Here is a 24,924-nt window from a genome sequence, read left to right as displayed (position 1 = left end):
TTCAGATCAAATTAGGTATTCCTTTTGTCTGGGGTTCTGGCAGACATAGCTAGAAAACAGACGGTCAGAAGGATAAGCAAAAGCAGTTTGCTGGAAATGAAGCTGCTGAGATACTTGGTGAAATATCTATCCATGTTTGAGTGTTTACATAGGAGATAGCATGAAAAAACTGTACAAAATCACTGAGGGCATTTTCAATATATGGAAGAAGAACTTTTTTTCCCTACTTTTCATTTCCAGAAAACTTCTTTTACTTATTTGTTACTATGCCTTATATATTTTGTGTGCGTGTGCATCAGATCTTCTTTTCTGTATTATTCTCCATTCTATAGTTCTGTATTTCTATCCGGATATTTTCTTCTGGCCTGTCTTCCATATCACTAATTCTCTTTTCAGTAACATATATCAGTAACCCTATTGCTTTAAAAAATTCTTTCTCCAAGTGAAGTGAGTCACTCAGCATAAAAATGTGACTTTATATCTATAAATATAATGTGTGTGTTTATACCACATCAATTTTTTTCCTTTTGTAGCCACTATTTATTTTTAATTATAAGATGTATAGATTTTCTGACTGCTGAGTTGGACGCAATAACACATCTTCAGCCCAATTCACTAGTTCCCAACTCTGCCTAAGGTCCATCCCTTTGCTTAAGAAGATTCTGCCTCTACTTCTAATGCTTACTCACTTACTTCTATGAAGTTTGGAATACCAGCGACTACATGGATGACAAGTGGTGGTTGGGGGTAGCTACCAGTACCACCATCTCCTCCACAGTCATTACATTCTAGGTGATGCCCGGGCTTTGGTACAACAGGCCTCCAACACAGACCCTGTGTAGCACAACATTATCCAGGAGTTCTGCTCTGAGGACAGCATGTTACCACATGAAAATCTAGCTTCAGTGATTTATTTATTAAGATTTTTGTGCAAATTAAATAAACCAATACACATAAGAGCATAAGAACAGTATCTGGAGGCACTCCATAAACCCTACTTGTTATATCTACTCGTTAACAATGCTAATTACTAGACAAGATTTTTTCAAAATCATTCATGAATTCAATGCTCAACAGCTAAAGTAAACTTAAGAAATGTTAACTGCTAGTTTATTATACTACGTAATTATTATGTACCAAAGAAATTTGCAATAAGTGAAAATACTCTGGAGTTTAGTTTGCACTAAATAGATATAAGCACTTACATGAATTAACTTATGTAACCGTTTTCTTCCCTGAATATGGTAAACTAATACCATCTTAATAAATGTCCTCTTAATAAGGTCACATTAAATATCACATATAAAACTTACAATACAGTGCTGGTACCTAGTAGGTACTTAATAAATGGCTATTTCCTTCTCTAGGGTGGAACTAGCTCTTCAACTTTCCTCTCGCAAACAGTCAACTACCAAAATGTGTGCCAAAGATGTTCATTAACGCAAACAAACCAGACAGTGCTTGGTGGGGAGGACAACAGAGCGAGCCTAGAACTGACAGAGGAAGGCGCTGTAGAGACCGCTGCTGTTGATACAAAATACACTGGTATTCTGCCTTCCGTGCTTGATTATCCACCCCGTTTGAATGTCTTTCACAATCATTGGCCATATACCGCACACTAAGTGAAGTACTTTGTTTGTTTTCTTAAATAAAAGGTTAAATATTATTCGATCTTGCATTTTAAATTTCAAAATTTTTCATAGAAACATTCTAATTGGCACTTGTTTCATCGTTCTTTTTCATGCTTACTATGTGGTACTATGTTCTCTAAAACAAACCTGTTTTAAAATACAGGTGCCTCAACTTTCTCATTCCAAGCACTCATGTCCATTTATGCCTGCGTCTCTTACGCAGGTAGGTAGATGAAACAAAATGGATTGATTTAGCCCCATTCAATATTCAAAGGACATAATTCTTCACTTCAATCATATATACAAACAAAATATCAAGAATAACTATCAGTATTGATTTTGATCGAAATAATGAGTTAGATGACAGGACAACCATTTGAAATACAGTTTGAGATAATGAATATTCCATTTATTTTTAATTTGGTTTGATTTTGCTTTCAAATCAGTAAATATTTTCTGATCTCTCCAATGAAAATTATATTATAAAAACTGGTTTCACTTTATTCTTAGTATGGAATTAATATTATCATATCTTTATTTATTATCACATCATATATTTAAAAACCAAATCTGATCAACTAGAATTTTAGAAAAATTCAAATGATTTAAGAGTGTGTATGCATATAGCATAGACATGTAGATGAACTACAGATAAAAACTAAGACTCCTAGCAAGGAACTTACTCAACAAAATTATTTAATGTAAGAATTATGCTTGAGCACAGAATTTATTTTAAAAATATTCATCATGATTAAAGCAATTGTAATGGAAAAATGCTAAAGAGTTCTCTCTGACTGCATAGACTGGGGAAAATTACCACAAAATCAGGGAAAACAAATACATTTCATTTAAGAAAGCCTTACTTCTGAGAAAATAAGTAAGCACAAAATAAATTTAGCTAATAATTCTGTTCTGTTTTCATCCCTTCTTCAAATGCTGATATAGATGCATCATGATATATGAATATCAGAGGTAAAAAAGCATAAAATTATAAACAGATTTATTTTAAATTTATTGTGTTGAAAAATGATGGTATTTGTAGCAGCTAATGGTATTTATACTAGTAAATACCACGAATGAAAGAGGGAAAGACATGACTGAATAGATATATGGTGGCATTTAAGATATGGTCACATGTGTTTAAAAATATTCCAGTGTATTTATCAACTATTTGAGCCCTCATGAGTCCAAAGATGTGGTATTAAATCCCAGAAGTGAACAGAGTCTATTTCAGTTTATACCCAGAGGGTCAGTTGCTCACATTCAGTTGATGTAGTATGCTGCACTCTATCTATTTACCTCCCTTGCTAGCCAGATAACTTTGTTTAGATGACAAACGGAAACTTTAAGGATATATAGTTGCTATAGAAAAAAAAAAATCAAGGCTGTTTTCTTTTTTCAAAAGCATTAAAGTGTTATTTAGACACATTGAAAGTCACAGATTTATACAGTAGAGTAGAATTTAAGGCAATTTAGGCAAAATGAATGAATCTTGAAATTATGGCCAAACGTTGCATGGATGATCCAACAGAATATTGCATATTCTGATGTTCTAGGGTAAAGTAATCTATTCACTGAATTATCATCACCGTGCTGCAAAGATAGGGAGATCTGCTCTTTACTATATATAAATATGTAAGTGAGTTTTCAAAGCACAGTTCATGGAAAGTGTCTTCTTTTTAGCTGTGGAGCAGAAGGACATTTTCTACCCTACTATTTCTGATATTTCTGAGGTCATGGAAATATCTGTCAGTTATCATGTATAGAAAAAAAATCACTCATATATTTTGGAATTGTAGAAAATAAATAGCTTTCTTTAAATAACATTGTACAGTAAAATTATAAAATGAGAGTGTTTTATGTGGTCCTAGAAAATATGTCTGAAGAAATGCTAAAACTCTTAAAAAATACGAGAACCAGTACATTTCTTTTTCAGGAAAGATATTCAACATCCTAGTTGAACTTCTTTACCAGGCAGGAAAAATATACTACAATGATCTACAATTGATTAACTTCTAATAAACTGGAAGGGAAAAGATAAAATGATATAACAGTCTCTGTGAAGGAAAACGTTGCCCAATCACGAATTAAATTCTCCTAAGACTTACGATATTTCCCATGTCAATAATTCACATAGGGTTACAGTATTCATTCTTCATCAATTACAGAACCACGTTCTAACCTGAGTAAACACTAACCAACGATTTTAAAATGTAAGCAGGTACACTGTCTTTAATACATCTTACTTTCATAAATAAAAGGAAAAAAAGAGGACAGGGAGAAGTGTTATTCTGTAGCTATGAGAAATCATTATGTGTTTAGAATTATCCAGCCCATTTCTTATACATTAACATAGCAAAACACCATAACGTTAACATGTTAACCCCCTTTTCTATATGTGCCCGAGATTCTTCCTTTTCTTCTTTCTTACTTTCATGCAGTTATTAGTTTAATTTTGAATGTACTGAATCATTTCCCTAGCCACGTCTGAGGTATGTGAGCCAGTATGATTCTTAAAGCAGGGAGGGGGCGGTTAAATCAAAGAGAGCTTATTGCTTAGAAGATTATTATGGCCACTCAAGACAGTTTTAGCCTCAAGTACATTTTTACAGGTCATTGATTCCTACCTAAAGTAATCTCTCCAAAGTTCCATTCTGGGCAGGAAAAAGAGAGGATCTCTTTCCCTTTATAATCAGGCTGTAATTGATCTCTGCAGATTTCCTAATTACAGAGGTTACCTCGGGTAGGTCATGAATTGCTTCATCTGTGGAACCTCGCTGTCGTAACCAGCACTTCAGGCGTTACACTGAAGCGGCAGAAATCCCCTACTTCATGTGTGATAGGAGCAAGGATTATTATAGCTTGTCTCTAAAATAATGTATTTGGCTTTGACTGCAAAGCTACAAAGGGAGATAGCATGAATTTTAAGAATGAGGCGCAATCAATTTGTGAGCAGAAAGAAAACACAGTATGGTATTAATTGAATACTATTTACATTTCCTCATATATGCAAAACTTGTTTGTTATCTCTATCTTTCAGAGTAAGTGCTTAGTATCAGTCAGTAGAATAGGTTTATGAAGACTCTATAGATGTTTTATTTAAATAGGCTAGAGAGAAATCTTGTAAGACCAATTGGGATAAGTATCATTTTGATTAAAGTGTCTCTTACGTATTTTTTTTGTATTTTTCTTTACGAAATAGTTATTTTATGACAGCTACATTCCATCAAAAATGACTTAAAATATGATTCACGTATCCTGACTAGGCCATTTACTAACAACAATAATTATTATTATTGATCAGTAGCTAAATTTTTCAGCAATTATTAAATACTTGGAAAGAATCTCATCCTTCCACATTTCTTTTCTAATTAAATTGTTACATACATAATTACTTCTGAGCTAAAGAATTATTTGACATTTGAAGTATGACACTGTATCTATTTGTAAGTTCTTTTTATATCCTACTTGCTTTTAGAACTTAATTCCAGTCCAACATTAAATTGGACTTTATTTCTCCACATTTTAGTCACTTTATTGTTAAGTGCAAACACGTCACATTATTGTTTTACACAATCTACTGAAGCCCTAATGGGGTCAAAATTTTGCTATGCAAACATGAAACACTCTACGCTGATTCCACCACTTGTATATTGAATTTTCCTGTAATGACGTTTAATAAATGGGAAATAATCAGCTGCTGAAGTTATACAATGATTTCCAAATCTACCAAAAATTTCTATTTTATGTATTATATAAATATATGTAATTATGTATTATATATTATATAAATAAATGTATAAATATATATATATAATTTTGTGTATTAAAATTTCTATTATATGTATTATGTAATACGTAAATCATCTGTGGAATGAAATGTACTCCCCGATCTGAGTTAGTACCACTAGGTCTACATTACTCGCTTAAATACGTAGGTGGAAAAAATTCCGCCCAGCCTAAGATGCAACTGCTCCAGCGGCCAGGCACAATTATGCTAGTGTCTGTACCCACTTGTCCACATGTGTTGACAAGTTCTAGAAAAATCAAAGTTTTAGTAAAACATTGAGATGTAAAGCTTGTAGCATTCATGTTTAGAATAATTAGTTATATAGTAGGATTAACATACATAATATTTTTAATGTTTTTAATTCATTGGACTTGTTTGCTTTATTCCTCTTTTTGCTGACTTATTTCACTTGAACATTTTACATGATTCCAGTCTGACTCCTCTCAGCATGTTAATTATATGATTCTTTATATATTTTAACGGTTATCTTATAATTTGCAATGTATGATGTACAGTGCAAGTGCTTTTACATCAGAGTAATCCCAATTTTACTCGAGTCCTTTTTGACAAAGCTGCCATTTATTTAATTTATCCATATGCTACAAATATCAAGTGAATTGTTAATATTATTCTGTTAAACACATCTTTTAGATGAACTAAGAATATAAACATAAACAATTTTGTTCATATCTATGTTAACTTTTATATTATGCATTTATATTTCACATTACATATATTTTCATTTATATGAGATCTTAGAGTAGTAATAGTGAAATACTGGTGCTTACCTGCCCAAGTCAGTTTGGGACAGAGTTCTAACCACTATGCTCTGATTCCGAGAGGCCTCAGGCAGTGATTATTTGATGTGCAGCCTCAAAAGCCTATAATATTTGTAAAATAATAATAAAAGAAGTTAAAAAACAGAGGCTCTGGGACTGAAGAAGAGAAATCTGACTTTAGTCACAATAGTGGAGACATGGAGAATCATTTCTATACTCAGCTCTCAACTTTACAAATTTACAGACCTAGGACACTTCAGTAAAGGACGAGCCTGTAAAGAAATGAAGAAAGCCCTTAGATGTTGCCTTAAGTAAAACTACTATAAATTTTCCTCGACTTTCAATAAATGGCTCTTCAGCAATTTATTACAGAAACTATATTCTGGGGGAAAATGGTAAGTAGAAATTTCAGAGGTTACTGAACATAGTCTATGAACCAATATTAACCATGGGACCCAAAAGATGACTATGGTTAAATGGTGAAAATACAAAATCACGGGGTTTAGGAGGTAAGCTGTGTTCAGAACTAATTTTGTCTCCCAGTAGTTGTGGAAGAATACACTTTGTGGGCATTCCCCCAATTCCTGAAATATATATATATTTACACTCAATGTTCTTGGCAACTTGCACAATGCATACATTTATTGATTTTTCTTGGTCTATTACAGTATCAAGAATCAAAGGTAAACCTCTGTGGATAAAACTCTGACCAAAACAGTAAAGCAAAAGCAACACTAGATCCCTGAAAGAATTATAGAGGAAATCCTAAAAAATAGAAAGACACAGGTGCGGTAATTTTTATCTCATTCCCATTTCCAGGACTGATTGTCCTGTGCAAAAATCATTTAGGACTTTGTAGATGATGGTGTATCATGACAAACTTGTTAAAACTTTAAAAAACTATGATTTGAAATGCAACTGGATTTCCAAATGCTGGAACAAATTAACATAGATTCCTGTACTTGACATGAAGCAATTGCTTTGAAGGGGAAAAAAAAAATTTCTCTCTCTCTCTCTCTCTCTCTCACACACACACAAATAAAAACAGCTTTGCTTGGCATGAAGCACAGGACATATTCAGTGTCTTATTTCTGGACTATGTGAACACTCTAGCTCTTGAAATAATCTCTTCTGCTGGGATTCTGACCTCATGTTGGTCAACTTCCAATTCAATTCCAGCATGTTGATATATTTTGCAACCAAGAATTAGTTGTTACAGGTAAGGAAACAAAATAGATTTTAGATACATGCTTAGAGAAGTGTATTCTAAAAGGTAGAAGATATATCTTATAAAATTCCAAAATTATGCAATATGGGTAAAATTTTAGGGAGTAAAGGTGTGTGTGATTTCCCCAAGAAGTTGAAAATCTAAGTGATGCCCCTTCTACATTCTACTACCAGGAAAGTGGCGAGATCCCAACATTGAAAGTAAAGGTAGAGGAAGCGCCACCTTTTGGTGATCTAGGATCATAATCTGCACTTCAGTGATCAATTAGAGAGTAGGGCTCTAGCTAAAGAGGGATGCCAGGCAGCCTGCAAATCTGGTCAGTTGATTTTTGACCACTTCAAATTTAAATATCGAAATATATGTGCCTTTATTTGTTCTCCAGTTGGAATTAAATAGGTCTTGAGGAGTCACACTATCTTCAAGGTACTTAAGATCCCTATATTTAGGGAGTGGTTTCCTTACTAAGACTAACTGTGATAACCTGATATCAACATGTGTAATAAAGACCTTCTAACTTCTTCTGTGATTCTTGGGTCTCACTCACTCCTAAGAAAGATGTAGGATGGTTCTCTTTTAACTTTACTTGAGAGATGAGGAAATGGAGGCAAGAAATAATGACCAACTTGCCTGAGGTCATGGATAATTAGTGGAAGAATTAGGCAGAACACCCAGGTTTCCTGATTAGCATATCAATGATCTCTCAACTGGCCTATTTAGTTACTAGAGCTCAGAATCCTCAGTCTGACAGCTCTGACAATTCTTATTTTGCCACTAAGTCATTGCTTGACCTTGGGCAAAATGTTTAATTTCTCTAAACCTCAAAGTCTTCCAAGGCTAAATGAATGAATGAAGTTAATTGCCAATTTTTCCTTTAATAAAATCCATTAGCTTCTTGTCAATATAGTCTTTCATCATCTCAGTGCACATCTCAAGCATCTTACTTCCAAGCAAATCTTCCTGCGGCAAGTTCTGCTTAGAATGTGCTTCCTTTTTACTACTCCCAATAGTGTAACTTTCTGTCCATTTATTATTTCATGCAAAAACTATCAGAAACCAGTGATGCGTCTTGTGTATTACGAGACATGAGTGACAGATACATCAGGAAGCAGAACCAGATACTCATCCTGCTTTCACAGAATTTATAATCCAGTCAGGGAAAGAGGTGAAAGTACATGCCCGTGTTGTGCAAAGCATCCGTAGTGGCTTGTAGAAGGTCATTTAGTAATTTCAGAACACCAGTCCTGTTTCCTTTATTCAACAATATAATTGACGTTGTTTAAAAAGAAGCAAATTTTTGTGCGTGTATACTACTCAAATGGCCGAGGTAAGCAACTGAAACCAAGTACGTATTTTTCAACCAGGTAATGACTGCTTTGCAAAATAAGGGAGTTTGTATTATATCCTTTTTATTTGATGACTGATATATTCCTTCTATTAGAGGTGATGGAACTAGAAGTGACAGAGTAGGTTTTTAAAATATTTCTTTTAGAAGTTAAAACCAAGAAAATAAGAGCATCTATCAATCTATCATCTCACAGAGGTGCAAAATGAAAGAAATAGAAAGCAAACAAAATATAATGTAAATCAAAAATGAGCATACTGGGTCTACATTTTCATATGTACTTAAAATATGTATAATACTTAAAATGATTCATCTCTTTCAATAATAATATGCTTCCTAGTGCTCCTCTTTGCAAACGATTGCCTAAGTACATCACCAACAGATTTATATCTCCTGGCTTATTGTCACTTCAAATTTAATTCTTATTGCATAGGATTGTTTAAAATTAATTTAAAAAATTGTAACAATGTTTATATTTTAATTTCAGTTATGTATTTACGACACATACTTTAAATTTCAAACTTCTATCTAGTGATTATGATTTATAAGTGAATTAAAAAATCAACAGACTTGTCTATACTTAGTGATGTCAGTCATTTACAATATTAACTTTTTCAATATAAATTTGATTTCATCTCCACGTCTACAAAAATATATCCTAAAATGCGCTTCTCTTGCCAACATGATTTATATATACTTTTCGTTATCTAAAGGTGAAAAAAATTTACTTTGAAAAGGCAGATTTTTCAAGTTTTAAGAACTAATCAAGAGGTGTTTGAATCGACTATTTCTCTCCTATCAGTAAATCTGAAAGTAGTTAAAAAGAAAACAAGCCATCTAGTGATTTAACTGTGTGTGTAACTATAACGTGGGATGGGCCAGATAGCTTTTATCTATTTTCTATCCTGTAATCATTAGACTATCGTTTCATCATAAACGTAAACGATGAGAGGACGAATTTAACTTTGCCCAACATATAAGATTAATTAAAAGTAATCCACACCCCCTATACTGAAGACACTCAGTAGGTAGTCACTGATTTTCCTTTCAACATTCACACTGCTGCACACAGGGGCAAACAGTGCTCAGGTTCTCAGCAGTGCATGTGAACAAAGGCAGGACATCTGCCTCACTTCAGTACTATTACTGCACCTGTTTCACCTTGAATTACATAAACTAACATTAGTTCTAAAATAATGCAGATTTTTCATAACTTAGATGACCTGAGACTTTTCTTAAAAAAAAAAAAGCAAACCTAATCATTTTACTTCCAAATAATTCAAGTAATTATTACACACACCTATTCACTATTAAGTAATTAATTATTCTCTTACCAGTATCCTCCCCTGTCTTACTTTAATGTAGTCTCCATCTCACCAGAATTCTCAATGCTTATTCCCAGGTGCAAGCACTGTTGGAAATAATTACACAGCCAGATAATTTGTACCTCGGGCTTGTATGTTTGCCAGCCTCAGCTGAGCCCTTGATGCTATTTCTTCTTTTATTTTCCTAGTCTCCACAGGGTCTGTTCCAAAACATTCTCCACTCTCTTCAAAACTCTGAATCCTCCCTCTTCAATGACAACCCTGTCTCCTCTTCTTAGAGCAAATGAGTCATCATTGAGAGTTCCTTGGATTTACCAAAGTCTGACTCCCATTCACATGGATCTTTTACAAAGGAAATACTGCCTTTCATATCGACTTCCATTCCCTATCCTCCCTTTCCAGGATCTTCTCTGTCTGAACGGTGTCCTCTCTTTAGTTTCTCTGGCCCCTCCATCTCTACATTCTCCAGGTCCTTGGGTATATACCTGGAATGGACATACATGGTAGTTGGTGCAGCCACCAAATGGGGTCTTCAGCCTCCAGAGTGAGATACATCAGAGTGAGGATGACCAAGCTGGGGCCTCTAAAGCTACAGTCCTCCATGAGACAAGACGCTAAATCTATAAAAATATTCCACTCTGGGACAGGGAACAGATTCGTGCCACAGTGAAGTTTCTAAAAGGCTGCCCAGACTGTGGTCTCATGATATCCGTTTTTAATTCACTGTGTGGCATCTGTAGAAGTTACACAGACGCCCAAGAACAACAGGCAGTAGACATGCAGCTGCTGGGTCAGACGTGGTACCTTGCTAGAGGTGATTGCAGCAGACTCGGGTACATGGTAAATGGTCACAGCCTTAGCAAATGTGTCCTTTCATATTCGGACCAGGAAAGAGAATCAGAAGCAGTTCACATTCACCAAGCATGCAGCAACGTACGCATTTATAGTTTTTGGCTGGGGCTATGTTAATTCTCATGTTCTCTATCATAATGCAGTCCAAAGAGATATGGACCATCTGGACACCTTGCACAACATCACATTAATGCACTGTAGCAAAGACATCACGCTAATTGGATCAGATGATCAGGAAGTATCTATCAGATCAGAATTGCTAAGAACATGCACTCCAGAGGGTGAAGGATGAAACTCAAGAAATTTCAGACCCTTCGTATCAGCAGATATTCCAGGAGTCCAGCAGCCAGGAAACACACCACTCAAAGTAAAAGACAAAGGTTGTATTGCGTCTAGTATTTCTTAACATAAAAAAGGAAGTGTAATGCCTGGTTTGCTTCATCAGGTTATGCATCCCTGTATCCTACACCTAGCGATACTCTCCTATCAGGTACCTGAAACAGAAGGCCACCAACTTTTGCTGCGGGGCCCAGCACAAGAACCTGGGGATCCCGGCTGAAGTGCAAGCTGACTTGATGCTTGTGCCATTTGACCCAGCAGACACTCTGTAATTAAAAGAAGCAGGGGTGGGAAAAGATCTAGTGTGGGATTTCCGGCAAGCCCCAAGAGAGAACACTGACCCCTAGTGGCCTAGAGTGAGTTCATGCCACCTGCAAAGGAGAATTAGACACCCGTTGAAAACATCTCCTGGAATTGTGCTGGAACCTCGCACAGACAAGGTATCTGACTGTGGGGCACCGACTTCCCAAAAGTAATGTCCAATGTGTCCAAAAGTAATCACCATGAGTGAGAACTGCAAACAAACAAACATACAAACAAAACCAGACTTACCATGAGCATTCCATTTAAACCCTGCACAAGAGACTGGCCTGAGTTTAACATGACTTCTAACAGCCTAAGGCGGTATCCCTTGGATCACCCTGCCTTCTTCTCAGTTCCTGTCTGGGAAAGCTCAGGGATGTCAAAAGACTTCACTGTCAGTCCTAGTCCACACCTGACAACAGGCCCCTGACCTCCTTTACTTAGAACTGTTACTAAAAAGGGCTCAAAACTGTGAATTCTTTCATTTCCTTTGAGATGCACATATACCTCTCACAACTCAGGAGTGTCTTTCTCAAGGAATCAGGAAGGACCGGTCCTCTGTCTCCCAGTCTCTGGGAGAATAGACTCCTACCTTTGATAACTGCCACCTGGCAGACACATTCGCACTGACCGACTCTGCAGTTTCACACTTAAGTCTCTTTTCCTCCTCCCAGTTCCTTCGCTCTCCCTTTAGAATGCCCCGTCACCCCTGCACAGGTCAGAATGGAATGCAATTCCTTCCTCTACCGCCATTAGTTACAGATAAACCCTGGTTTCACAGCTTTACCTAATATCTGGCTCTGTTTATCTGTAACACAAGCTGGATTCCAGCAGATCCACCAGTCTATAAAGTGGGATGGAACCAGGCCAATATAGCATACAATGGAAGAATTACACACAGAATTAAGCACAGGGGTGACCAGGGGACTCTAGCAAGCTGCATGAGCAAGTAGCTTACACCCTCATGTCAGTCCCCACAGTTGGGCCAGTGCCCTGTCCTCAGCTTACACCTGAGGCCATATGGGAGCTCTCTTACATGCATCATCGCGGTGTAAGGCTGTGAGCAGAGAATGGCCGGCAGCCGCACCACAGCCCAGTGCAAGGAAGGCACAGGGAAACCCTCCCAGCAGAGCTTCGTGCCAGACCCCTGGTCAACCACTTTGTGTAAACGGAAAAGTGGCATAAGATTAGGATATTTATGGACTCCTGGGTAGTTGCTAATGAGCAAGATTTCTAGTCAGAGGTCTTCTGAAGGAAAAAAATATACTGGAAGATCTGGAACAAGGCGATTTGGGTCGAAAGGCAGATGGAATGGAACAGGAATGGGCAACAACTTTGAAGATCCTTGTATCACATCTTAACGTCACCAAAGAACGCCCATTATGGAGAAGAGGCACTAAACAGCCAACTGGACAAACGACTCAGCCTCCATCTCAGCCAGCCCAGTGGTGTTCTGGCCCCATAGCACATGAAAAACGTGGCCAACGGAGCAGGGATAGAGACCACGCATGTGTCCTGCAGCTTGGGCTCACGTGTACCAAGGCTGAATGTCCAACCTGCCAGCAACAGAGACCAAGGTGAAGCCCCTTGTTTGGTTTCATCTTTCTGAGAGACCATTCAGTCACTTGGTGGCAAGTTGACTACGCTCTATCCTTTCCACCCCAAAAGAGCCAACCATTCATTCCAACAGGAGTAGATACGTATTCTGGGTAGAGGTCATCTTTCCTGCCATGAAACCCTAGCCAGCACCACTACCTGATGGTTCACCAAGTGCTTGATATACTGGCAAAGGTTCCCACATAACATTGTATCAGACCAGAAAACTATCATACAACAAAGGATATGGGGGATGGGTCCTGGCCCAGAAATTTCCAGCCTGATAGAAAGGATTACAAAGGTCTGCTAAAGGCATGACTAAGGAATGGCCTTGAAAGAGATCCTTTATGAGGATGTATATCACACAAAAGACTCAATTAGTGATTTTCACAGTGATATATCCTACGTAGGAAAAATACTTGGGCTCGGGAAACAAGAGAGAAAGTAAGAGTGGCCGTTTATCATCACTCCCAACCACATAAAAGAAGAACTTGTACTTAACCATCTCTATCGCACTGGGCACTGCATGGACTGATCCATCAGGCCCCAAAGGGACTTACAATCCTCCAAGGAACATTGCGAGAGCCAACTATTAACGATGGCTGCTTCCTGGGTACCTGTGTCCAAGGACCAGAAGGCAAGACAGAGAGTCATCATCTTCCTAAGGAGAGGACTGCTCCTGCACAAGTAGAGCAGTGAAGAATATGGCACGACAGGGTCTACCTGAGCAGCCCTTGGTACTCCTTTGCCCAGTTGCTATTGTTATTTTGAGAACTTTTTTCAGAGCAGTTTAAGTTTCACATCAAAAATGAAGGGAAGGTACAGAGATTGCACATACACCCTCTGCCTCTAGACATGCATAGCCTCCCTCATTATCAGCCTCCTCCCTAGAGTGGTACCTTTGCTATAATAGATGACTCTACATTGATAAATCATAATCAGTCCATAGCTTACATTACAGTCTGCTCTTGGTGTTGAATATTCTAAGGGTTTGAACAAATATATAATGAATTAGTCTATCATTATGGTATCTTACAGAGTGTTTTCACAGCTTAAAAAATCCTTTGTACTCCACCAATTCATCCTTCCCAATTCCCAACCCCTGGCAACCACTGACATTTTTACTGTCTCAACTGATTCGCCTTTTCCAGAATGTTATATAGCTGGAATCATGCAGTATGTAAGCTTAACATTTTGGTTTGATGTGGCTGACAACCTTTCAGAAATTGCCTCAACAACAGAGAAAGAACCTTTCCAAAGTTACCCTCTTCCTGAGACAGCTTACAACTAATGGTTCATAGGGGGAAAGGTATAAAACTCCAGCCATTTTATCCTCATGATGGGCCATTTTGGCTGCAGAACTTCCTGAATTTGACGGAAGATACTGCACCACAGCTCTGCTTCTCCTAATTCTGCTCCCCTCACCCTTCATTCCACTGATGTTAATACCAAGGATACTCCGTCATAAAGATCCTGATAAGCTCTTCTTGGGGAACCCCACCTGTAACACACGCCTCATAGTCAAACATTTAAGATGCTGAATTTTATCATCCCTACTTACTAAGCTCAAACTCACTCTGTAAATTTCTGCAAGGTTTTTTTCAACATTTTATTAAAAACTCCTCCCAGGAAAATCTCCCATGACTCTTTTGCTATTAATACCAAGGATTTTTTTAGACTTTATCTAGATCTTTTAAAAGTATCCAGAATAGTTATCTCTTTCCTCGTTTTTTTTTTTTGTTTTGTTTTTTACTTTTCGAGCAGGGTTTCCTTTTATTTATTTATTTTTCAAATTGAACTACAGTTGACTTATGATATTATATGAGCTTCAGTTGTACAACTTTTTTTGGGTCAATTTCTCTAGGTAAATATAAATGACTCAAATTCACATGTAATCAACTGTTAGGGGACCTGGGGCTTTTGTCATTATGAAGTAAGACATGGTACTAGAGTTACAGACTTCTCATTTTACTGTTTTGCAAGAAAATTGTACTGTGTCTCCTTGCTTTCACAGAGAGCCACAGATGTCACTGTCTGACAGCAAACCTAGCTCCGTGGTGGCCTCAAGTGTCTCTGTAAGTTACCCCCCCCAACTGACCTAGAGCATCACACCTTCAGAGAAGACAAGCTGTTCTTAGGGCACCCAGGTGTGCTGCCTGAACAGGCTTTGCAGAGGCATTTCTGTCACTGGTTAACTTGTGATTAATATGAAATATTGAGTTATTTCATCAAATTTGCTTCATGAGATTTCATAAATGGTCTGTTAGTTCTTTTTTTATACACTCATATCTGGGCCATGTTTCCTTATGAATATAGAATTTTTAAAGTAAACTTGAGCGTGTCATTTACTGTTCTATATTAAGCATTTTTCACATGTCAGACAAGAAAACGTTTCACGACTTGACTAGGTAGTCAGAAGTAGTCTGGGACTAGCAGCACTCATTATATTAAAGTAGAGAATTTGATAGATGCCTCTTTAACGAAGTACAGGAGACTTCAGCTGGTCAGGAAGAATTTAACAAAGCTACTTATCCAGAAGACATGATGTTACAATAAATTATTATAAAGTCAGATGCTGTGTGTATATCCATGTGCTTTAGCTGCATCTGACTTTGAGTGGCGTTTCCTATAGGGTGACACATTACCTGAGGGGAATTGTGTATGAGTCCAGCCCATCACTCAAATAACTAAAATGTCAGAAAGTACTTGGATTAAGCAATACAGCTTCTCTTCTCTCTGTGTACTTCATGCTGGATTGCTTCTGGAAAAAGACAAAAGGAATAAAGAATCTTTCCCCTGCCACAATTCCCATCTCCTGGCTCTGAAGTCTTCAAATACAATGGCCAATTCTTATTGCCAGATTCTAACCATCTTTCCCTTATAAAAGAAGAAACCAAGGAATTAAAAAAGACATCAAAAGTAATTTTGACAAGGGCAATTAGAGAGAAAATACTCACCGACTTTGCCCTATTTCTGTTTCCCAATGTCTTCTCTTACTGGTTTTAAATGTGTTTGAATTTTGATAATGAAGGGTATTAATACCAGAAAAAAGAGAACACATTACTTTCATAAATTGAAGAGAGGGACTGAAAACTAAGATGCATGAGATGCCTACACTGTATAAAGCATTCTATTTCCTGACTCATGTAAAACAATTTTATTAATTTCTCACAAAACCTTTTGGAACACACAAGATTACACTTATCCTACAAAAGAGATAAGTAAGATTTTAAGAAGTTACAAGACTTCCTCAAGGTCTCTTAGGTAGTAAGTGGCACAACATAGATCAGCATCAGGACTGTCTGGTTGCATTGCATAAAAAAAAAATCATGCAATGTTTCTTTCCTTCTCCCTTGAACATAGCAATAAAGAATAATCACAAATAGTATATCTTTCAGTTGTACAATGGCAATATCTAAAAAATACTTTCACAAATTTAGCTCACAGAAATGTCAGGTGGTTTTTCTGCATCAATTTTACTGATAAGGAACTTGAGACAAGCTCCTTTTTCAGGACTCAGTGAAGAGAGGGTCTGCTGATGATTATCCTTCATTGCTTTCCATTCCAAGCCAAGCCATTTCTTCTACACTATACCACTCAAAGATTACATTTTAATCTGAATTTTTAACTTAAAACATTCAGCCTCTCCTTGGCATCACATCTTGTATGTGTTAAGCTGTTCCCAGATTTTAATAAGAACCTTTTGGGTAGGAGAGAATTGCAGTAGAAGACATATTTACACATCAACAAATTTAAAAACGTGTAGTCATTTATGGATACTGCATATTCTAGTTGCATTTAGAATGTAATTGTTTCACACGCATTTTTGACTTTTCTGAAACATGACTTGCACACTGTTAGATGTTGACAGACAATTCAGATTAGATATGATGGCAATGGTTTTTTTTTAATTATACATTAAATCATATACTTAAAACATAGACCATATAAAAATGTTTAGGTTTAATGGGTTGTTTTAATTATTTTAAGCTCACACTTCAGCATGGGAATCTTCTCCTCTGCCAAGTTAAATCTTCACAAGTAAATGAAATATAATTATCTTTTTATATTGCATGAAAATTAATGATATCATCAACACTTATGATGTTAAGTTCTTTCAAGAAGTAAACCCACTGCAGCATCTTAATTTGAGATAAAATTTTGTATTAAACATTTGCCTGCGACTATACAATTACAACTAAAATTGGAGGGGGGGTTCCCATATGTTGTATGCTTATATAGGGCAGAAAAAAAATAATGTGAATTAATAAGTGATTTCATAAACTAGAAGAGTTGTATTATACCCCACCTTGATTCAAGTTTCCCACTTCATATAGAATAAATTCAATTTCATTTTTTGTGTTTGTGGTAAGAACTTTTAAAATATCCTCTTTTAGCAAATTCCAAATATATAATATAATATTTTTAACACAGTCACATGCTGTACACTGAACCCCAGAATTTACTCATCTCATAGCTGGAAGTTTGTACCCTCTGACTACCTTCACCCTTTTCCCCCACCTGGCAACGACCATTTTAATTTGTTTCTGAGTTCAGTTCTTTAGATTCCATATATAGATGGAATTGGGCTGAATCCACACAGATATTTAAGAGCAGCCTGGCTGAGGCTGGTCAGATTCCAGAACTTCAGAAAGAATTTAAAACACTGCTTAATTTTTTGACTTTTCAAACATTATTTGTTTTGTTTTACCTTTTGCTGTTTTGACTGGTTTTGGTTTTAAATTTGAAGCTTTATGCACCTAGGCAGGGTCTATTTTCGGAGAACCCTCTTCTGGCTTTTCTCTCTTCCTATGTTCATGACCCCCTTTCACTCACACATTCTGTAACCCTGTACTTAATCAAATTGACTTAATAGTTGGAAGAGATGGAGAATGGATTAATATGGCATCTCTGAAAGATGGGAAAATAGCAGAAACATTCCAGCATTTGGCTTCCCCGCAACATTTGAGATTGTTGTCCATGATGCCTCCCTCTTGTAAACCTGTGTGCCTGAACCCACTGTTTGAATCTTGTAGTGGGTAGAATAAGATTAAGATCGTCCTAGAGATATCCTAATGCCCAGTGCCTGTGAATGTACTTTTGTGGAAAAAGGTATCATGCAAATGTGATTAATTAATTAATAAATAAAGAACCTCGAGATAAGGAGATCATTCTGGGTTATCTGGGTGGGCCCAATATAGTCAATCATATGGGTCCTCAAAACTAGGGAAACTTTCCCAATTTTGGACAGAGGGAAATAGGATGACAGGAGATGCAGAGAGGTGCAACGTTGCTGGATTGGAAGATGGAGGAAGGAGCCATAAGCCAAGGAATGAAGGCAGCCTCCAGAGGCTGGACAAGGCAAGGGCACAGAACCTCCCCCAGAGCTTCTGGGAAGGAACACAGTCCTGCTGACACTGGTTTTAGCCCTTGAGACCCGTTTTGGAATTCTAACCTACAGAATTGTAAGGTGATGTATTTGTGTTGCTTTAAACCACCAAGTTTGTGGTAATTTGTTACAGCAAAAATAGAAAAGGAATACACTCATTCTTCCCTTATAATAATAGCTGTTTCTGGTTCTCTCCCTGCTTCAAACCTGCGTTTCTTCTATGTCACAGGCTCTTGGTGTTCACCCTTACTTACTGGGTCTCAGTGAGGATTTGTGTAACAATTGTTTTCTTATTGTGCCTCTTTCTGTATGGGCTCTTCCATCCAGTGCCACGCAAGCAATCTGCTAAAATTACTGGATGCCTGTGCCTTATCATGAAATAGGACCTCAACAGCATTTCCAGCAGCCTGCAGGGGACAGTGTCCACAGGAAGTTCCCACAGAAAACTTAAACTCAGTTTGCCCAAAATCATATTCATTGATCTCTTGCAAAGACCACACTTTTACAACCACAATCACTAACTTCTTGAATTCCCTAAGTTGTTCAGTTGCATTATAATCTACCTAGCTTAATAAGGCAGAAAATCTGCTGCTATGATTTATATATCTCTCTCCCAGAAAATTAGTCAATCAATCACTCTAGCACCCAAATAAAACTCCATCTCACCATTTTCACTATTACTGCCCTAATTCATCCCCTCACTATTTCTCTGCTAAACCATTGAGAAATAGTATATACTGATGTTTTAGAGTGAATAAAATTGTTCTTTTTATTGACAAATGTCTACACACTGTATACAAGGATGTATATCTATAGTCTGTGTGGCAGGTGGCTCAGTATCTTGCTGTGGATTCAATTCTCCAAAGACAAAAACTGAGCCAGTAGTGGACAACCTCATAACTGATTAAGTGTCAGGTGTCAAGATATCTCGCTGATTATGACTGACAAGTTCAACCAATCAGACACATGTTTACATTTGTATAATCATCAATATTTTTATTACTAATTTTTATTTCCATAATATTACTTATAGACTTGTAAACATTCATCTAAACATACAGTGCTTAAATACAGAACTGGAACCACAGCTCTAATTGCAATGTTTCATGCTATATTTAAGCAAAGCTTATGCAAAATGTCACACTGAGCTCTGAAAAATAAAACTTAATAATTTTTATGAATAATTGCCTAATTTGCACATTCTGGGGTTTAATTTGAATGCTGTACTGATTATACAAGCCTTTGAATAATTCATGTATAGACCGTCTCCATTAGCCTGACAATCAGAGTTGTTTGCTGGTTCCAACAAGCTGCTGTGTGACAATATTACCTACTATGACTGGGGATGTAATTCTGTACTAACTATTTTTCGGGAAGAAATAGAAGTGAAAAGGAGTACCTACAGAAAATTAATGGACAAATTTCTGTTTCAGATGACCTTTGTAAAACATACATGAAGATATCTTTGTCACTTCTTTTTCTGCTGACCTTCTGCCTAGTACATTATGAACACTGTAAATGTGGATGTAAACTCCTTTGTACAACAGAGAATCAAGGTAAAAAAACTGACAGCACAGTTGACTGTTTATGAAATATAATCATATTTCCCATTTCTAATAGGGGAAATCTTACATGCTACTTGAGCTTTTGCAAAGAACTGAAAGGCTCTGTTTGGAAAGATTCTGAAAGTCAGGCCAGTAAATGCATATACACCTCCAAAGACAAGCAGCTGCGTGTTTCCCCCCAAATTACCTTCAGACTTACCTTTAGAGGTAATTGGCTTTACCAGCAATCTTCCCATCACCTTGATGCAGGTGCATATTAGTAAAGCAGGGGCACACTTGCTCCAATGAGTATCTCCATTCCAAAGAAGTGTGGTCCACCACGAAAAATGTAATTCACCTTCAAATTGCACTGAAATCTTTCACTGCTATCACTGTCCCGTGAGTGGCTGAGAGCAGGGGCTCTGGCCTGAGATAACACTCTGCGTCCCTCTGTCCCTGAGGTCCTGAGCAAGTTCCTTCACCTCTCTGAACTTTGGTTTTCTCATAGTAATGGTTGGGGGTGATGGCAATAATAGTACCTGTTGTATGTATTTAGTTGAGAAATTAATGTGATAACCTACATTAAGAATTAATACACCATGCAACATGTATTAAAAGAGAAATAAATAAAAGTGATCTATTGTTTTCTTTCTTAATGCTTCCATGTGTCATATTTGTTTTCTAGTTTTTATCTGTTGGTCTAGGTCTCATCTATTTTGTGTATGGAAGATGGCCTAAAGAATGCCTTCCTTTTCTTCCTTAGTTCCAGATTCTCACTGACCATATTTACCTGGGCACTTTCTAAAATCAGAAATTCTCAGCCTCCCTCTTCACTCCCAGCTTCCCCAGTTCTAATTTTGTGTTTCTTGGATGACAGATGATCAGTTTGTATTTTAAAAAATACTCCCAGTTGATTTTCATAATCACACTCATGGGGAACTTACTGCTCTAAGCCATGAGTGTCCAACCTGGGCTTCAGGAGAAACAAAACATCTGAAACATGTCTGCAGAAACTCTTGAGGCTGACGTTTGTGCATTTCCTGGGAAAAAAGATAGAGCTTTGTCTCTCAAAACATAAAGAAAATACTCTAAACTCATTATCTCTTTACCTAGAGTCAGACAAAGAGAGCACCACAAACCCTGAACATATGAGCTGGATGTGCTGTATGAATTGTGTCTACTAAATGGTGATTTTATTGATGTCCGTGTCAGGGATAGTGTAACAAGTACAGACTGATCCAGGGAGTTGGATATTGTTTATATTATTATATTGGCTATATTGGTCTTGAAGTATTGAAACTTAACACCTGCAGTGTCTCTGGTCCACCTCAGAAACTGCAGAACCACTGAAGCTTGCCTTCCTGGGACTGCATTCTACATGGAGAGTGCCAATGAAAATCTACTGGATCTACTGAGTACCTTCTATTTATAAGGTGTGTTAGAATCTCTTGTTTTGGCATAAATAGATCAATGTAAATGGGAGAAATAGAGAAGGCGATACATAAACAGAGAAGGAAAGGGTCACAAAGAAATAGGTGAGACAGAAAAAACGCGGGAAGGGAGAGGAAGAGAGATGCGTGGAGAGAGGCTGTCAGTGAGCAATAAAGATGCAGAAAAGTAGAGAAGAAAGGAGGTGAGAAAACTAAAGGAGAGAAAGAGGTAGAAACACTATTAGCTTTACAAATAGACTACCAGAAAAAAAAAACTAACATAATTTAACTGGTAGTCTATCCATGATTATATAAGCATTTTTGAAAAAGAAAAGTAGGGCATAGGTGTCATGGTTATAATCATACAAATGCCATTATTTCATATGCATCTATTGCTGGGAGCAAGTCTCTTCTTCATTTTATTTGAAAATTTGTCTTATAATATGCAGTGATCCATCATTTGTAAGAGAAATGTGCAGAAAGATAAATTGTACAGTAGTCTGACAAATCTTATTAGAGCAACATATAGAAGAGGAAAAATTAACAGCTAATTCATTATAAATGTCAAATCCACAGTGCCACTTTCTTCGTAACTATTGTATTTCCATTTCTTTCTCATTAATTCTTAGTCCTTATGAAATAGTTTTCATTGGTTGGTCAGTCATGTATGTCCATGAACTTCTAATCAAATATGTCACTATTGCCTTTAATTTAAAACCATTATTGCAAAAAAGTCAGTGAAAATTTTGTTTCTTTCTGAAAAAAACAGACAAATGCATACCTAAAATTAATCACACTGGTCTTTTCAGTTAGAGTAGAGAAATCTTATTCATTTTTTGGTTCAATTTCAGACCATATAATTACATGTAGAAGTGGAAAAGCAAAAGAAGTTATTATATTAATATTTTCAGAAAGTTCATAAGCAAATAACTTACTATGTACTTACTAAATTCTTTAGGGAAAGGACTGATTATTAGATAATGATCTGAAGCAGTGTATTTATGGAGGATGCATATTAATTTTTATTCCTATTTTTCTACATGGTGATTTTTTTCCGTCCCCTTTCTTTTGGACCTCTGGTGAAACACCTGTTTCTTACACATGTGAAGATATGGCAGAGGCAGAAACAGTCAATCAGGATTTTTTTCCAAGTATGATATTAAAGACAGTTGCAAATACTTTGCTACGCTCCTACTGAGAAGTAGAATTTAATTTCCATTCTATTCAAGTTTGGCCTTAGTGACTTGCATGACCAACAGAAAACGGCAGAGGTAATGCTATGCCAGTTTCAGGTCTAGGTTTGAAGAGGACTAACAGCTGATTCATTTCCCCCCAGAAGCCATGAGTGAATACATAAGAAAGTTAACTATCCCGAGGCCACCATTCTGTGACTAAGTCTAAACTACGCAGACAGTTCACAGGTAAGCACCCCATTTGACAGCACCCGACCTGAGCCAAGCCTTGTGCCCATCCTCGCAAAGACAACAGAAGCTATCCTGGATCATCCAGGTTAGGTGATCAGTCTGCTGAGCGCTACCCAATAACCTCTGTTAAATAGGAGGTTTTCCCAGGCAATCCTTGTCCAAATTTACGACCTACAAATTAATGAAATATAGTAAGTGTCTTCTTTTGAGCTACAATATTTGTGGTGGTTGTTACAGTAGGTTTGATATATGGATGCTGAAAAGCAAGAAGTTTTCTTTCTGCTGGAGTTGTTAAAAGATTGTGTAAAACATCCAGAAGCCTCGCTGGGCTAAGGGCATACCCACCCATTGATTTAAGTGTGAGATGGTCTGGTAAATTGATTTGAGTTTCAGTTCTTACAGTATAAGCTAGTTTGATTTTGTTTCTAGTACCTGTCACTTTATATGGCTTGAAACACATCCTGGTAAACAGCTAAAATATCAAATTTGCTAAAAATCCTCTAGTAGCTTTTGGAATTGTAAATAATTTCCATAGTGTACAAACACACAAATCAAAAATAACACATTTAGGTACATTTTGTTGTAAAAAATAATTTGGAAACTTTTATTGAATATGCACATCCTTTAAGAAGATCTGAAGAGTGATTAACTCTTACTCCTTTGAACTTCACATTGTTTTACTCTCCTGGGACTCTTTTTAGACCCTGATTGCTCTACTCATCTCCTTTGGTGGCGTTTCTTCCTTCATTTTTCCTTGTTACAATGTCTTAACATTTTATTCTTGTTCTTTTCTTCTCCTATATATTAAAATTGCTGTGATTTTATTCCTCATAATTTCTCTAGTTCTCTCCTACAGATGGCTGTGAGATTCTTAAATCTGTATTTCCAGCCACCAACCAGTAGTTCTATCTCCACGGACCTATTTTCAATTACCTGCTTACTACTATTTTTAATAATTCTAATCAGTTGCAACACAAATTCCTAAAAATAAAGACGTTGTGACTAAATTTCTTTTTCTGTTCTCTCTCTCTCTCTCATCTTCTGTGAGTCTTTACTCAACAGGAAGGCCAAATTAGCATTCTTATGATGCAAATGTTATTTTTGCTATTCCTGCCTATGTATTTTGATAACTCTTCATTGTATTTTTCTAGGAATGAATATATTACTTTATGCTTTAGCCCAGAAGGCCAAAATAAGTTCCAACAAGTTAAATGCATTAAGAATATGCCATAATTAATGTAAACTGGATAAAATAAATTTTACATCATTTATTTTTCAAATATTAACTGTTAGCTTTATAATAGTCTGTGTGCGCATGAGTAAATACGAGATATTTTAAATTTTTCAGAAGACATGACAAAGAAAAGCATTCACGAGGTCTTTAGTAAATAATTAGTATTTTTTTCTCATCTACATCTCACACAAGGTGAGGTATATGAAGAGAGTGAGTTCAGTAAGTTAATGTTATTTTGTTATCATTGTGTTTGCGTCTAGAAGTAAACACATCAACTGAAAGTATAAACCCCTCAAATAGCAATACCTATAGGTTTTCTTTCATTTGATATATTTTTCTAGACTGACTAAATTAATTATTACTTCCTTTATTGTGCTATGGGGTCCTCAAGGATCATTCCGTTCAATTAAGACAATGACAAAAATGACAAACAAAGCCTTTCTCCATAAAAAATGTGAAAAGACATAAGATCTCAACTGTATTTTCTGCTCTAATTTATAGTTAGACAAATTCCAGGAGAAATTTTTGTTCCTGGAGAATATCACTGTTGATATTCTCAAAGGGCATTTAAACTGAAATAAATTTTATTTGTAGATTTACCACTCTTTGAATAGTAATCAGAGTCCGAGCTTTTACTTAGAATATAGAAGAGAAGACATACTGCTATAATCTGTCTTAAAAGAAAAAACTCTCTTTCCAAATTTTCTACCTACCTTCC

At 36.5% G+C, this 24,924-nt stretch overlaps 1 long non-coding RNA gene across 1 annotated transcript in view; it reads right to left on the bottom strand.

The window, feature by feature from the left end:
• Nucleotides 1–20,556, bottom strand: part of LOC140689611 (uncharacterized) — a 28,706-nt gene extending 8,150 nt beyond the window's left edge. The window contains exons 1-2 of the long non-coding RNA XR_012064650.1: nucleotides 20,339–20,556; nucleotides 6,210–6,302 (exon numbers count right to left, since the gene is read on the bottom strand). This is a non-coding gene — a long non-coding RNA (uncharacterized lncRNA). The remainder of the gene's footprint in view (nucleotides 1–6,209; nucleotides 6,303–20,338) is intronic.
• Between the last annotated feature and the right edge of the window lie 4,368 nt (nucleotides 20,557–24,924).

This window comes from Vicugna pacos, chromosome 26, assembly GCF_048564905.1.
Source record: "Vicugna pacos chromosome 26, VicPac4, whole genome shotgun sequence".
Taxonomy (NCBI): Eukaryota; Metazoa; Chordata; class Mammalia; order Artiodactyla; family Camelidae; genus Vicugna; species Vicugna pacos.
Note: the sequence above shows the minus strand (reverse complement) of the source record. Positions and strands in the feature narration are given on the sequence as shown.